This window comes from Taudactylus pleione, unplaced genomic scaffold (assembly GCF_031769625.1).
Source record: "Taudactylus pleione unplaced genomic scaffold, aTauple2 ptg000015l, whole genome shotgun sequence".
Lineage (NCBI taxonomy): Eukaryota > Metazoa > Chordata > Amphibia > Anura > Myobatrachidae > Taudactylus > Taudactylus pleione.
In genome coordinates, this window is record NW_028284417.1 from 11,108,750 (window position 1) to 11,115,333 (window position 6,584).

Below are 6,584 nucleotides of genomic sequence, written 5' to 3' on the forward strand. Positions count from 1 at the left end.
ATCAACACCCCCAAATGGTCACTTCCTGTCAATCAATCTGCATGGGCCTCCGTGGTCTGCGGACTCACACGGCGATCGCTTCGGAATCGCACGGCTGCCTTTGTGCACTGCGATGCATACGCATGCGCAATGGCCAACAATCGCTCAGTCTGTATGCAAATTGCGATAGCGTCCACCTCTGAATCAGGCCCATAGACCCCATAGTACATATAGTACATTACATACTCATTTTTCACTTGTCGAGAGACTGATTTTTCTCTTCTCTTTATACTGTGTATATGGATAAATAATGCTATATATTTCAAAATAGTTCAAATATTCAAAATTTTATTGTACAACCATTACCCATGCATACACCTGGCAGATGATCTCACAAGAAAAGCAATCTCATACGCTCATATGCTCAATACTAAAGAAACATAATAGTTTCAAACACATTGATGTAATTTTTAGATATTTTTATTCTATATCAAGCAAACATGAAATAATTCTTTGAAATAGTGGAGTTTCAGTAATACCATGTGATCAACTTGTTTTTTCAAACTGTGTTGATACACAAGAGTCAACAATTTTTGTTATATTTATTTGATTATATCATAAATTATGTTACTTAAGACTAGTTTTAAAAATGTAGCAGCAGGGCTATTTTCAAAATTTTGTGTTGCAGAACTTTTCAACACGTTCCTCTTCAAAACATATGTTTTAATCAATATTTAGCGGGAGGTAGTTGCCGGCACACAGAATGTGGGTGCTCAAAATGCCGGCGCCGGAATCCTGACACCAGTAAGATTCCCGCGCTGGCATCCCGATGGTAAGTAGTGGGGTTAGGGGGAGAGGGAAGGTTAGGGTTAGAGTTAGGTGTTAAGGTTGGGCACTAGTGGGAGGGTTAGTGTTAGGCACTAGTGGGGGAGGGATATGGTTAGGCATTAGGTGGGGAGGGCTAGGTTTAGGCACTAGGGAGAGGTTAGGTTTAGGTTGCGGGGAGGGAGGGTTATGGGTGGGTTAGGATACTTACAGACAAGTGTCAGTATCCTAACCCTGTCTTAATGCCAGTGTATGGATTCTGACTGCCGGGATCTTGAGTGTCGGCATTGAAAATTACAGCTTAGTAAAAGGGGGACACTCGGACACCAATATTATAACACAGAAATGGAATTAAAAAAACTCCTAAACATGGATACATTCTCATATTATTCTCTTTGCATTGATGCCTATTGCTGCATCTTATTACAGTACAATCAAGAGCCATATAACATATAACCTATGTAAGAGACATCTGTGTTTAACAGGCTATTATATATAATTTATGTTGATGGCAGGAAAATAATTTACCAAGGAAGCATGCTGTCACTGGGTTACTGCACTTACACACCCTCTGTCTTCTGTACTTCCCAATCCAGCCACAAGTCATTTCTCCTTTTAAATTATTACACTCTTATCCTTTTACTCTACATACTTCACCCTCATAATTCTCATATCTCTTCCCAACTTCATGTACTCATCCAGATAACTCAATCATCCTGTCTCAGGGCCTGATGCAGAGATGGATGGAATTATACAGCAGCAAGGAAGCAGCTATGCAATACCATGCAACTCAAATGCAAATGCAGTAGGAGGTGTTTGTAGGAAATAGATGCCTCCTTGCTGCATCTGTGATTGAGAGCAGCATCCATAGATGCAGCTTCAGACCATCGGTCACAGCTGAGACTTACTCGGCCTTGCCGGCTCCTGGCTATCGTTCCTCCCATGAGACGGGGACGACGTGCCCATGTTTCTAGAGATGCTGGCCAGCCACTCTGCAGCTTGGGGCATCTGCAAATGAGATCGCAGGATCGCAGATATGTATACAAACCATTGGGTTTGTATACATATCTGAATCAGGCCCTCAGGCTCCTGGCACATTCATATCCTAAATTTAATAAACACTCATCTCAACAATCCTAAAGTAACCATCTCTTAACCCAACCTCCTTCTCCAACCTCTGCCTTATTTCTCTTTTCTCTTTTGCCTAGAAATTACTTGAGTGGCTTATGTACAATGTAATCACTTTTTATCCTTGCACTTCTTTCTTAACATTTTGCAATTGGGCTTCCTGTCCCAACTTTCCAACGAGACTGTCCTCACAAAAGGGATCTGTAATCGACTTACAGCAAGTTATAATGGCCACTTCTCCATACTCTTCCTCCTTGACCTCTCTGCGACTTAAAACACTATCAGAGGGGTGGATTAAGAGATCAGAGGGCCTGTGAGTAGCCTCTGTGTGGGGCCCTTCCTCTCCGGCAGAGCAGTAGACTGACTTTGTGCCAGAGTGTATTACAGATGCACAGGTCTCTAGGAACTTTGTGCCCATGCTATGTGCCCGGAGGCGTCTTTACAACACATGCGCAAATCTCCAGGAAAATGGCCTCTGCGCTATTTCCCTGTGATTTCTGTCTGTGGCACCAGCTGATGCGGAACTCCGGAAGGAAAGTATAACTATATAGGTCCAGGCTGTGCAGTGTTGGCCCCCATGGACCCAGGGGCTTGTATGTACTGCACAAAATGCACCCATTATAGATACGCCAATGACTGTCACCTTCTTCTGCTTCACACAGTTCACTGAATTGGCATTTGTGATGCAGTTATTTACTGGTTCTCTTCCTAACCATCCTACCTCTCCTTCAGTATCTCTATTCTTGGCACATCTTTCCCTCAACTTCCACTATATTTTGGGTTTGCACAGTGATCTGTTCTTGGTCCTCTGCTTTTCTCACAGAATACTTCTTGGTTTTCTTCCTGCTGAAGACAGTATATTGGTACTGAAATGCATATAGGATCTAAGAGGTCTCCCCAGTACAGAACCGAAAGGACTGATCTGGGATCCATGGGAAAGCGACCAAGAATCCATTATGGAAAATCCATTTGGTACTTGTTGCAGACTCCATTCCAAAAATCTTCTAGTACAGACCCTTTTAGGGGGATCTGTTTATGTTTTATCTACTTTACTGTTTTTATCTATTATTACAGTATGTAAGTGGATAAATAAAAAAATCATTATTTCCATGTTTACTGGCAGTGTTGCACTAGATTTGCCATCCTCTTTTTTACATGTTTGAAAGACAGTGACATGTTGATGTGCTTCTTGTCTATTTAATTCAACTAGGGGTAGAAATACTACTGTAACCAGGGGCGCCGAGAGGGGGGGAGCGGGTACTAAGTACCCAGACCTGGGTGAATTGGAGGGGCCTGGCGGGTGCCCAGGTCCAACACCACCCCTCCTCCCTCTTACCTGTCAGCAGCCTAGCACATGCTACTGTGTGCTTGGCTGCAGTGGGACCATGGAGACTGCTGCCACTGAGCAGCAGCAGCAGCAGTCTCCTCTCCTCTGCCTGTGGGGAGAGCAATCATACTGAATTTGCACCTGGCTGAGTGGTTCACAGTGCCTTCCTCTTCAGTGCGCAGCACCGCAAAATAGGGTGTTTTCTTGTTTTTTATTTTCTAAGGGGACATAGTCATGGCTTCTGTGATTAGGCCACGTCCCCCCCAATAGTAATGACGCTTAGGTCGGCTCTCTAAAGCCCTGACTGTAACTGGTGTCTGGATACTCTGCTCCTCTTTCTTCATGGGAGAAATTTAATAGTTACACTTTTATTTTTCATTATGTGGAATTATCACAAAAGGTGGATTAAGTTATTTTTGTAATACTCTAACAACAATTCTTCATATCAGCTGCATATTTGGTTTAGTATCGCTGCAATACTACTGAATATGCCATTGGTATTTAACAATACTTACCCCTCCAGCGAGGTCCAGCGGCAATCCCATCCTCAGAGGCATCCTCCATGTGGGTACTGTTGTGTCATGATAATATGCGACAGCCAGTCTGCGCATACGCATTACACTTTCACATGGCAGGGACTCAGCAATGTCTGGAAGGCTTCAATGAAGCCATAAAAGCTTGTTACTGGGTCCTCATTGCCAACAATGGGGAAGGTATCGCTATCACCAAAATAAGACTTAGAGAATGGACACTCCAAGCATAAGGTGAAAACGTATATAAAAGAGCCTGAAAGTATACTAGTTCTCACACCAAAAAGAGGACCATAGATAAATATATAAAAAGATAGTGAGTAACTTCCTGGGCATTATTCACCGAATGACTAACATGCATATAGAGTCCAATGGACGAAAGATCTATTTTCTTAAAGATATCCAATAATATCATTCACATGTACTGTAATATAAGAAGGTCATTGGGAAGTCCCACAAAATAAAAGAAACATTTATTCAATTAATTCCTCTGTTACCACCCTGGTCTTAGATGAAAGATGTAGAGACATTAAAGAAAATTAATATGTGAAAAAACATATAACTACTGTATGTTAAAAACAGGAAAATTAAATTAAATACTAATACTTAAATTACCCTTAATAAAGGGAAATAATACACATAGGGGTCTATTCGTCAATACATAATTATCACTTGTAATAATTATGTTTTAAAATTGCTGCAAGTTTAAGGGGTCTATGTACTAATAATCGCAGTATTGCCGCGATTATTATGTATCCAAATTGCAGGGGATATTTTTATTTTAATTCAAATATCCCTGCTATGTACAAAGGGGAACTCACAGGGACAGAGGTTGTGGTAACTGATGTCCTTGCAAGTTACTGTATATCCCTGGTAAATTAGAAAAGTCTTTCACAGAAGTGAAAGACTTCTCCGGGGGAAGCTGACACTATGCATGCGCACAGTGTCAGGTTCTGGAGCCGACAGGGGGCTGCGAGAGAGAGATCGGCAGATCTCTCTCCTGCCTCTGGAGCCTCCATAGGCGCACAGTAGCTTACACCATCTGAAGATGGCTGTACTCCGAAAAGCTTCACTTTTTGAAGTTTAGTACAAACTGTAGTCCCCATTGATAATAATGGGGACTGCGATCTGCAGTGCTAAATAGCATTTTGCCAGAGATTTCTGTTAAATCTCCTGCATTGTGCTTTTTTGTAGTACATAGGAACAATACATAAAATTATCAAGAAACTGCCCTCACCTGTCTCCTTCTGGCTGTCTTCTGCTGGTGAGTCGGAGCAGAAGCAGTGTGGGCTGCACAAATGTCTGCAGTGTCCCAGAGCTCTCAGGGGGCCATTCAGACCCGCTCGCGAGCACAGGACGCTCGCAAGTGGGTCGATGTTGCCCCACTGCGCATGCGCACGACAGAGGGAGCTCCGTCGTGCGCATGCGCGAGACCCGGGTCTCGCACCAAAGGGGGCGTGCTGTCGATGTTGATTGATGGGAACGCCTACTGTCTGAAGCCGGCCCCACTGACATCACTAGTGATATCAGTGGGAGTGATTTTGGCTCTGATAGAGCCAAAATCACTCCAGGGCTTGCGGCAGCGAGACCCTACCGCAGGGTCTCCGTCACAAGCCCGATGGTCACGATAGTCTTGATCAGGGGTCTTCAAACTTGGCCCTCCAGCTGCTGTGGAACTACACATCCCAGCATGCACTGCCACCTTTTTGATATAACAGCATGCTAAAACTATGTGCAGTGCATGCTGGGATGTGTAGTTCCACAGCATCTGGAGGGCCAAGTTTGAAGACCCCTGGTCTTGACCATCGCGACCATCATCATGGACGCTCGCTATAGCTGTGGGTGGTCACCCACAGCTATGCGAGCGTCCAAAGGCCGGTCCATTTTCATGCAGGAGGGCCCTGATTCAGAGTGAGTGCTCTGGTCAGAGCGTTCGGCTCTGAATCAGGCCCTCAGTTCCCTGGGCTCTGCAGTGCAGACACAGCAATGGGGATCTGAATAGATCCTTCTGTAAATCTTAACAGACTGCCATGGAAATGGCAGCCTGTGAAGACTATTGGGGGCTGCACGCCATCTGAAGAGGTCGTACAGTAACAAAAAGTTCCGAAAAAATGTTTTTTCAGAACTTGATGATTGGCCCTGACAGTTGATGTATACAAAAGTATGTGAAACTGTTAATTTTCACATGCCTTTGTATAAATTAAGTGATGATGAATTAACCCCATAAACACAAATCAATAAATTGGGATGGTGTCTGTACCAAGGTGGCTATTGGTGGAATCCTCCAACCATTGAGTCCCTGTTAGTTCTGAAATTCTCCAAGGGGTAAAAACGGTGGGTCCCAGTGCTTTTAAGTTCCCATGGTGTATTCAAAAGTGTAGGGACACACACCACCAACATGTTTTGATCCTCTCCTGTGGATCTTTATCAAGATGCATTTAATGTTCCTAATGATCTTCTTATTTTACATGTGAATAATATTATTGGATTTCTTTATAAAAATATATTTTTCATCCACTGGACATTATATGCATGTTAGGCATTAGGTGAATAGTGCCCATGAAGTTACCAACTACTTTTTATATACATATTCCTATCGCCATTTTTAATGGTGTAAGCGGTTCAGTGACTAACAGCATTGTGCTAAGTTTATCCACTGTTTGTTAAATACTTAAAGAGTGCTAAAAAAAGTTAGATCACTTTTAAATAGGGCCCTATGTATAGTTTTCTATATTTTTATTATAAGTAAACATTGAATACCCATTTTATATATATATATATATATATATATATAT